The 9426-nt window shown below is 43.1% G+C and overlaps 1 long non-coding RNA gene across 4 annotated transcripts in view; it reads left to right on the top strand.

Moving 5' to 3' along the window:
- Window positions 1-9121, top strand: part of LOC123000891 (uncharacterized) — a 45603-nt gene extending 36482 nt beyond the window's left edge. For 2 of the 4 annotated variants that reach the window (XR_008959770.1, XR_008959769.1), the window contains exon 7: window positions 6653-9121. This is a non-coding gene — a long non-coding RNA (uncharacterized LOC123000891). Of the gene's footprint in view, window positions 1-1488; window positions 5050-6652 lie in introns of those variants that run through there. The other 2 variants (XR_008959771.1, XR_006409260.2) reach the window with 1 other exon arrangement.
- The last annotated feature ends 305 nt before the right edge of the window (window positions 9122-9426 follow it).

The raw sequence follows: 9426 nt of genomic DNA on the forward strand, positions 1-9426 counted from the left end.
TGAGATGGAGCCCCGAGTCCAGCTCCGTGCTCAGTGCAGTCTGCTTGGGATTCTCTCCCTCTCCCTCTGCCTGTCTCCCACTCATTCTCTCTCTCTCTCTCAAATAAATAAACAAATAAAATATTTTTTAAAAATGATATTTTTCTGATTTAAAATGTTAAGTGAGAGGCACCTGGGTGGCTCAGTTGGTTAAGCATCTGACTCTTGATTTCGGCTCATGTCCTGATCTCAGGGTCGTAAGATCGAGCCCCACGTTGGGCTCCCCACTGAGCATGGAGCCTGCTTAGGATTCTCTCTCTCCCTCTCCCTCTGCCCCATCACCCTGTCCCTCTCTTAAAAAAAAAAAAAAGTTAGGTGAAAATAGGGGAAGTACAAGTAAGTGCAAGGAAAGTGTTATAAAGTCATTCACAGCCCAGAAATACCACTGTCAACATTTTAATGTTTTAAAATTTTTATTTTATTTATTTATTTATTTATTTATTTATTTATTTATGTATGTATTTATTTAAGAGAGGGAGGGAAAGAAAGGAGGGGCAGAGGGAGAAGGAGAGAGAATCTTTTTTTTTTCTTTTTATGATTTTTTATTATGTTAGTCACCATACAGTACATCCCCGGTTTCCGATGTAAAGCTCGATGATTCATTAGCTGCGTATAACACCCAGTGCACCATGCAATACGTGCCCTCCTTACTACCCATCACCGGTCTGTCCCATTCCCCCACGCCCCTCCCCTCTGAGGCCCTCAGTTTGTTTCTCACAGTCCATAGTCTAGGAGAGAGAATCTTAAGCAGACTCTACACTCAGCAGTGACCTGAGCCGAAATCAAGTCAGTCACTTAAAATCACTTAACTGACTAAGCCACCCAGGCGCCCCTAAAATTCTTTTTAAAACACATACATATGTATAGTGTGTGTGTGTGTATGATTTTATATACATTTTGTTTTTCAAAAATGGGAATATGCTGTGTGTACTATTTATAGCCTGCTTCTTTTTACTTAATAGTATATTATGAATTCTTTGCCTGTCATGAAATACATTTAACACCTTCTCATGGTTATATATTACACTCCATCTTATGAGAGGTCCGTCATTTCTTTAACCATGTCGGTGTTTCCAGCTTTTTCCTATTTTAAACAGTACCATGGTGTGTACTTCTGTCCATCTTTGTTCTGCACTTTCTGGCTTTTTTATTTCTTTCTGCATACTGCAGGTTGAAGCTCTTCCCTGGCAGGGATGTGGCTCAGTTGAGCCAAATATATGCTTGATCTCAGCAATAAGTGACTCAGGGTTAAGCATGATCTCAGGAATCTCCAAGCGCTGATGTTACAGGTACAATCAAGGCCTAGAAAGCTAAAGACCGGTCAGGCCCAGAACCCTGGGTCTTCCCATACTAAGTGCATGTGAAGGGCCGTTGAGGGTTGGAAACAGGGCAAGCCCACTGGGGCCCGGGCTCAGGCGTCTCTTGACCTTCCTCCTGCCCTCCCCTCAGCTCCTGGGAAATCTGAGAAGGTGCTACAACAAGTTTGTCCAAAAGCCAGTGAAGGAATGACACTCGTTTGACCAAAGCCAAACCTTGGTGGCTTTGCACATGCGTCGGTGCCGTTAATATTGCTTCCCCAGGCTCACAGACTGTAAAATCACCAAAACATGCTTTGAAGCTCCTTTTTGCCTCCTTCCTGGCATGTGGCTGACTGTTCTTCGCCACGTCTTCTCGCAAGACTTTCAGAATCAAGCAATTCCTGGCCAAGAAACAAAAAAAGCAGAATCCTTCCATTCCCCAGTGGATTGGGATAAAAACTGGTGGTAAAATTGGGTAGAACTCCAGAAGGAGGCGCTGGAGAAGAGCCAGGCTGGGGCTCTAAGGCGTCATGCGTGATCTCGCACACATAATCAAGCTGCATGAAGATCTCATGCTCCCAGCCCATCACTCCGTAAACATCCCTCCTCCCTGGCCAGTAGACAGGTTTGATCAGGGAAGTGGTTTTTCTCTGTTACCGTGCCTCTATGCCAGTAGGCCGGTTCAGTAATAAATGTAAGACCTTCCGGCTGTTGTGTTCTGATTTGTGAAGTACTGAATTCCCCATCCTGTCAGATCTCCCATGCACTGACCCATAGAACTTTCCGCAGCGATAGAAATGTCCTTTGACATCCAAGTATTTAAAGTGTGGCTAGGGGGTGCCTGCGTGGCTCAGTTGCTTAAGCTCTGTGTTTGGTTCAGGTCGTGATCTCAGGGTTCTGGGATTGAGCCCCAAGGCAGGCTCCCTGCCTAGCAGAGAGTCTGCTTGTCTCCCTCTCTCTGCCCATCATCCCCCCACTCGTGCTCGCTCTCTATTTCTCTCTCTCTCTCTCAAATAAATAAATTTTTAAAAAACAGGCTTTGATGGGGCATCTCGGTGGCTCAGTTGGCTAAGTGTCTGCCTTCGACTCTGGTCACAATCCCAGGATCCTGGGATCGAGCCCCGTGTTGGGCGCCTGGCTCAGCGGGGAGTCTGCTTCTCCCTCTCCCTCTGCCTCTCCCCCTGCTCATGCTCTCCCTCTGTAGCTTTCTGTCTCAAATGAATAAGTAAAATCTTTAAATATAATATAATAAAATAAAAAAAAATATGCTTTGAAGCCTGAGATGAGGCGCAGATAGCTAAATCAGAAAGCTGCCGGCTACCCTCCGAAGGTCTTCAGCGGCAGGTGTGGTGTTCAAAAGCAAGAGCCCCGTTAGCTGGGACTCCTTCTGGGGGTGCACAGCCTCTTCCTCTCAGTCTGAGCAACCATCTTTCTATGCTGGGGGGTGGAGGGGGATTTTCCAAATGACCCCAGAGGCGACTCGGGCTCCTGTTTCCCTTGGGCTCGGCGTGAGTGCAGAACCGGCACCAACATGATCTCAGCAGGGCGGACGTGCCTGGTGACATCATTTATCAGTGTCAGCAGAGACTTCAGCTGGTGCCTGGTGGTGTCGCTGCCTCTCGGGAACGTAAACCAGTACTTTCCGACTTGGGGTAGGCAGCTCGTGGAAGTCTGAATTGCTTTTAGATCTTTGTAGTTATTGCAAGCCTGGTATTTTTCAAATACCTAATAATACAGTAGTATTTTACATAATTGCCTTCCCTAACATTCGTAGAAAACTATAAATAGTCCTCTTAATATGCACAGAAGTGCTTATATTCCAGATGTTCCCATGGTGAAGGGACTTGAGCTATAATTTCCACCTATTTCAGAAGCACTGAGACACGGAAACTTGACAGGCACATTCTTCTTTTCTTTTGCCTCCCACGGATTCCCACTTCCCCGTCCTCCAAGCCAGTTCAAGACAAGCTGATCTCCCTTCACTGCCGGCCGCAAGGGTGCCTGCGGCGATCCTGGGCCCGTTTAGCTCCTTCCAAAATTAACCTCGAGCAAAACCTTTCTGGGAGAAGTGCTCTAACCTCTGCTCCAGGAGAGAGAAGTTTCATTGTCGTTTGCTTTCTTGTTTTCAAAGCTGACTGAAGGTGGGTTGAGTGAAGACTTCCCTGTGTTACTTTATTAGGGTTCCCTATTCTGGATTTCTGGATTTTTCATGCTTCATACAAAACCGCGGATATATGAATCTAGCAGTCTGTCTCTACAGTTTGGATTAGAACCTTGACCAATAATATTTTGGACTTTCTTTAGGCTGAACTAAAATTTGTAGTACTGTTTTTTCAGTGGTCTTATTGTGTCCTGGAATCAGAGCCTATTTTAAGCATTTGGCCCTAACTTGTATCTCTCAGGGCATTGTAATGCATCTTCCAAGGCACTGTGGACCTGACTGTTCCCCGCCGTGGTCCTGGGGTTGGAGAGGGTCTGGAGGGGGCATGCGGAGCCTCTGGGCCTCATCCCTAACCTTTAGAGGATGGGCAGAAGGGCCGCTCCCTAACCTCCTGGGTTAGGTGTTAGAAACTGTCCGGTAGATCAGGACCAGGAAGATTCCCAAGGAGGTTGGGGATCTGAGGATGCATTTTCATCAGTACAACTCTTGATACCTTTCCCTGGAAGTCTTTGGGGCCCCGCAGCAGTAGACACTCCAGAGTTGGGTTAAGGCAAATGGAGTCCCAAACCCCCAACTTCCCTGGGAATCTGCTTGGTAATGACCTGCCTCAGAAAGGACCAGCTGTCCTTTGCCAGTCTCCCCTTCCAACTGACCTTCCTCCTCCTTACGGAAGAAAAGCACACTTCTCACGTGCGCCTTGGAATGTAAAAACTAGAGTGCCACATCAAGCCAGGGGCAATCTGGCATATTAGTGTTTAATCAGGCATCATAAACGTGCTGTCTCTACGTATTTCTGTTCAAGGGAAGCACAGCTGCCCAGCTGGGAGTTTTATGCCAGATTAAGTGTTTGGATTATTTTAAGGATATCTTCTCTTTTATACCCGGACTATTGGCATAGCACTTGCCGTTGGACAGAAAGTGAGCGAGGAGGAAAATAGGTAGTGGGAACAGGGCTCCACGCTTTCTTTCTGTTGTTCTCTGTGAAGTGATCCCAGAGACACATCTGAACACATTCACTGGAATTGAGGAAAGAAGGCAAATTCTTTCTAACAGAAAGCTGAAGTCTAATTTGGCTGATTGATTGGACAATGAGGACTGACTTTGTCAATTCATTTATATGACAGCCATCTTTTGTAAATTAGATGAGCCAAATGGTTGCTCCCACGTCCCAGATAAATAGGTTTAAAGTCCTTGATGAGGTAAGAGCATTTTATCAAAAATACCCTGTTGGTAAAGGCATAGTGAAATTAACAGTGTTTCGACTTTTAAACATCTTGTTGGTAATATTGGGTGAAATAAAATGCCTAAGTGAAAGAATAATGGATATAATTAATCATCCTTTACTAAGTCTTTACTAGAACCTGTTTGGTTTTATTTTCCCAAAATTGAGAAACTAAATGACTCTGATGATAGAATAACACATTTTTTGTAAATCAGATGGTTTCTTTCTTTCCTTTTTTTTTTTTTTTTTTTTTTTTGGCTTTTAATAAAATTGGAGGAGGACCTAATTGAGTTGTCAAGGGATTAATAAAAGTAATTTTTGAAGATGGATTAGTATGTGATTTTTTGAAATATCCCTTGGAAGGAGTTCAAGAACGGAGTGCCATTGGTGTATTAAAATGCCTGCTATTTATTTATCAGAGTTGTAGAACTTACATACGTAAGAATGAAAACCGGAAATAGAATTGAAGCCGAACACTGGCTCGCTCCAGCAACCGGTAATGTTCATCTATGGACGAATCCATCTCTCGAAGAGGGGCATTTCCAGGAGCATTCTACTTTTATATGTACTAATTATAGATCAGCATTTGAAATATATTTATGGTGTTTTGATCAATTGTGAACTAATAATAGTTGTGGCAATAAGTCAATCCAGATGAAAAGGAATGCTTAGTAACTTATCATCACTAGAAATTTAGAGAGTTTAAGATTCCAGCGTATATCCTAGACATAGATCACCTAGACATAGGCCCTAGACACCTAGGTCGGTGTCAGAGAAGCCCAGTAGGGTCATCAGTTACTGCCATGGAGCATACACATATTACATGGGGTAAAATTCTGTGGGAGAAGCAGAACGGAAATGTGGGTTCAAGGAGAAAATGGAATGATACGGCTGTTCTAAGAATTAAACAAGAGTGGCTCACATCCTTTTTAAATGAATGATGGAGGTTTTCGACTTTTCTGGTATTTACACTTCATCGTGTATATTTAGAAGAGTTCTGTAACCATCTGTTTTTCAAATGCCAGTGTTTACAGCACACTGGAAAGCCTATCTTTTGTGACTGTTGTAACTTATGATGAAAATTTTGAATGTCAACTGAAAAATGTGTGAGAGGGAATCTAGTTTTGTTAGGTTTGAATTATTCTATAAGCTTACAAGAGAACATTTTGAAATCCACAGCTGCGGGAGACCCAGGTTTCTTGATAGAAGACAGGACAGTTTTTCTCCCGCCTTTCCCTGAGCTTTGGTTAATAACCAGCCTGTCTCTGGGGGCCACGCGGGACCAGTGTCCCCTTGCCTGCTGTGTGTTTTTAAGCTTGAGCAACCTTTGGGCTCCTTTTAAAGGGAAATATCGTGTGGATCCCTATTGTTGGCTTACATTGTTTCTCTAGTGATGTTACTTACAAATATAGAGCTCCATTGTAACTCCATAACCCTCACACACAGATTCATAAAAACAAATTTACAATTCAAAAATAAACCACAAACCCAACAAAACTGAAATTTTAGCTAACACAACTGTTGGCATTGCTTGCTAGAGCAGACTTGCTGCTCTCCGTGGGAAAATAGCACTGAATGCTGTGGTCTGGGTTGATTTCCTCGTCCTCCTTTCATTGTGACAAACCACATTCCTGGGGGCCACCGACCGACTCGCTGATGGCCTCGCCTTTTCTCTATTCAACTCCTGGGAAAGCTTTGTGGACTGACTCACGGGTAGTGTCACTGGTGATGTCACCAAGTGGTGTCACTGGGCTTCACCTGGTGACAACCCTCCTTTGCAGATCCCACTTTTGTATCAACAGCACACATCACGTGGAATAAGAAGATTCTGTTGGACTCAAGAGCTAAGCTTGCTCATTTGAGCCTTAGGACTTTCCGATACACAAAATGTTGAATTCCTTCATCCTTGACTAGATCTTTTTTCACTTTCAGATGACAAGATTTTACTTTTATGTACAGAACTTCCCAAAGACTCTGAATTGAACTCTGAACCCAAAGGGGATTGAACAGGATGGAGCACTGAACAAGAAGAAAGGAGTTCCAGCTTTAACATTGCACAGCCGGGCTGTGTGATCTTGGGTAACCCACTGTCCCACTCTGAGCCTCAGTTTCCTATTCTATCAAATAAGAAGATAGATTCCATGAAATCCAAGGTTCTAAGCTCCCATCATTCTAAAAGTAATAGTCTAATCCCAAGGATAAAATAAGTAAAATGTTTCCTGAGCTCTACAGTTTACAGAGCATCGTCTCCATTGGTTCCTGTAACAATGCTGTGAGGTATTACTATCATTCCCATTTGATGGATGAGACTTTTGTAATATTGAGAAATGAAGTGACAGCTAAAGCTGAGAGGAGACGTGGGAACTTTCTGTCTGGGATGTTGGATTTCTAAATTTTCTCTCAACTCGTTGCCATTTGATTAGAAGAGAAGTTTCTTCCCATCCAGAAACTGCTCTTTGTCCTCACAGCTAGTTGGCTGTGGACTGTGTGGATTATAGGATTCATTCATTCATTAACTCTTGGAACCAGGGTTTATTTACTGGCACATGAGCACAGCATTATTCAAAGTGCTGTGTGGGGATACAAGAGAACACATGAGCATCCCTCCTTCGTGGGCAGCTGGGGAAAATAGCAGACAGCATCTAGGTCTGTTATGCACTGAGAGAGACGGAGGACTTTGAACACTGTCTGGAGCATGGCGGATGAATAAATAAATGAAACAGGCATCACGTAATCGTGACCAACCTCTTCAAGGAGAGTTTCTCTTCAGATGCACCCCTCAAGGCTCGAGCTTCTTCCTCCCCCTCCCTCTTGTAGCACTCAACCGTGCTGTGCTTTTTCTCCTTTAGTTTTAAATTTGTTATCAGAGTCATATATACATAGAGCTAAAAATCAAATCATTCCCAAAGGTTGGGAATAAATCACAGCAATCCTTAACCCCTTCTTGCCCCTTCTTGCACACTAGTTCTGCTGCCTGGAGGCAACCACTTTGAACTCTTTCAGCTGTTGCCTCTGGCAATTACATTACTATGTAATAGGCATACGTGGCTTGTCCTTGATTTATGCATTTTAGATGGTATCTCTTGTCTGTTATGATGGATCACTATTTTAAATTAAATCACATGATTCGGACGACGTGGATATTACTCATTTGGTTTCAAACACTCCATCAGTTCTGTCATCCATCTGTCTTTTATCTTGCCCTGGAGACCTACCATCTCGGGTATTCTGGGGAGTCCCCCTTTCTCAGTCTTGTCCCCCTGAATTCTCCGTCTTCCTGTTTCGGGTTGGCTCTGCCGCTCTTCTGTCTCTCTGAAATTTCTCCTCATGCTTCTTCTGGGTGACATCCACCCTTTCCTGGATCCCACTTCTATGTCTTTCTTGGTTTATGCCTCATCTTTCCAGAGCATAAAGTCCACCCACTTCCTATGACAGAATAAACGGAGAGCAGAGATTCTGAGTCCGTTGCATGTCTGAAAATCTGTTTTGCCTCATATCCAAGTGAGGTGACCAGGGAGCCAAGTTCTAGATTGAATCCATTTTTCTCAGCAGTTGGAAGGCATTGACCTCCCCCATCTTCAGCATCCAATGTTGAGAACACTGATGCCAAGCTATTTCTTTTTTTTTTCTCCTTGGAGAATTTTTGGGACCATTCCTTTACTCTGTTATTGATAGCAACATATTTTGGTGTGGATCTTTTCCCTTTGTTGTGCTGGTTACTCGGTCAGCTCTTGCAATCTGTGTCCCAGTTCTAGAAAATGCTCAATAATTTTTTTTCCTGTCCCTTTTCTCTGTTCTCTCATTCTGAAACTCCTCTTAGTCAGATGTTGGACCTTCTAGAGTAACCTTCCTTGCCTCTTATCTTTTCTCTCATATTTTCCCACTGTTTAGCATTTGTATTAATTTATTCAATGTTACCTACCAAACCCCATGTTGAATATGGGTGCATATTCATAGAATGGCTGCATTCTATGTTTTAAATTTCCAAGAACTTATTCTTAACCCCTAATTGTTACCATTTTATAGTGCTTTACCCTTGTTTTAAAGCTGCAGTGTTTTCTTCTAAAAATATTATCTGGGGCTATTTTTAAATGTTCCCTCTTCTCTGATTAGTTCCATTTCCTCTGGTTTCATTTTTGTGGTTGTTTACTTGGGCCTTTGTCACATTAGAGGTTCTCCTCATGTGTTTGAGGATCCTTGGTTGTCCGGTATTCAAAGCCCTAAAAGGCTGATTGGAAGCTCTAGAATTTCATGATGGTTCCTCAGAAGAAACTAACCCTGCCAACACCTTGATCTTGAACTTCTAGTCTCCAGGAGTGTGAGACAGTAAATTTCTGTTGGTTAAGCCCTTCAGTTTGTTGTATTTTGTTTTATCATCGCTAATAAACTAATACAATGACCGTACATTATAATTTTATGTACATTCTGCCGTGTCTGTATTATATTAAATATATGCCCTACAATATATTGGTTAGCATTAGAAGGGGGAGGTTTCACATGTACTCATTCTACCACCTTGACCAGAAGTCTATCACGTGACCTGATTCACTTGTCTGTGCACCTGTTATGCACTCTCTGGGCCCAGGGTTTTGCTTAATTCCCCCTTGTAACTACAATGCCTGGTCTCTAGAAAATGTTCAGTAAATGTTTTGTGGATAAGTAACTGAGGGATACGTAGACTGAGAATAAATAAATAAGCTAAGAAA

The sequence above is a fragment of the Ursus arctos genome, unplaced genomic scaffold (genome assembly GCF_023065955.2).
Source record: "Ursus arctos isolate Adak ecotype North America unplaced genomic scaffold, UrsArc2.0 scaffold_17, whole genome shotgun sequence".
In the NCBI taxonomy this organism is placed as follows: domain Eukaryota; kingdom Metazoa; phylum Chordata; class Mammalia; order Carnivora; family Ursidae; genus Ursus; species Ursus arctos.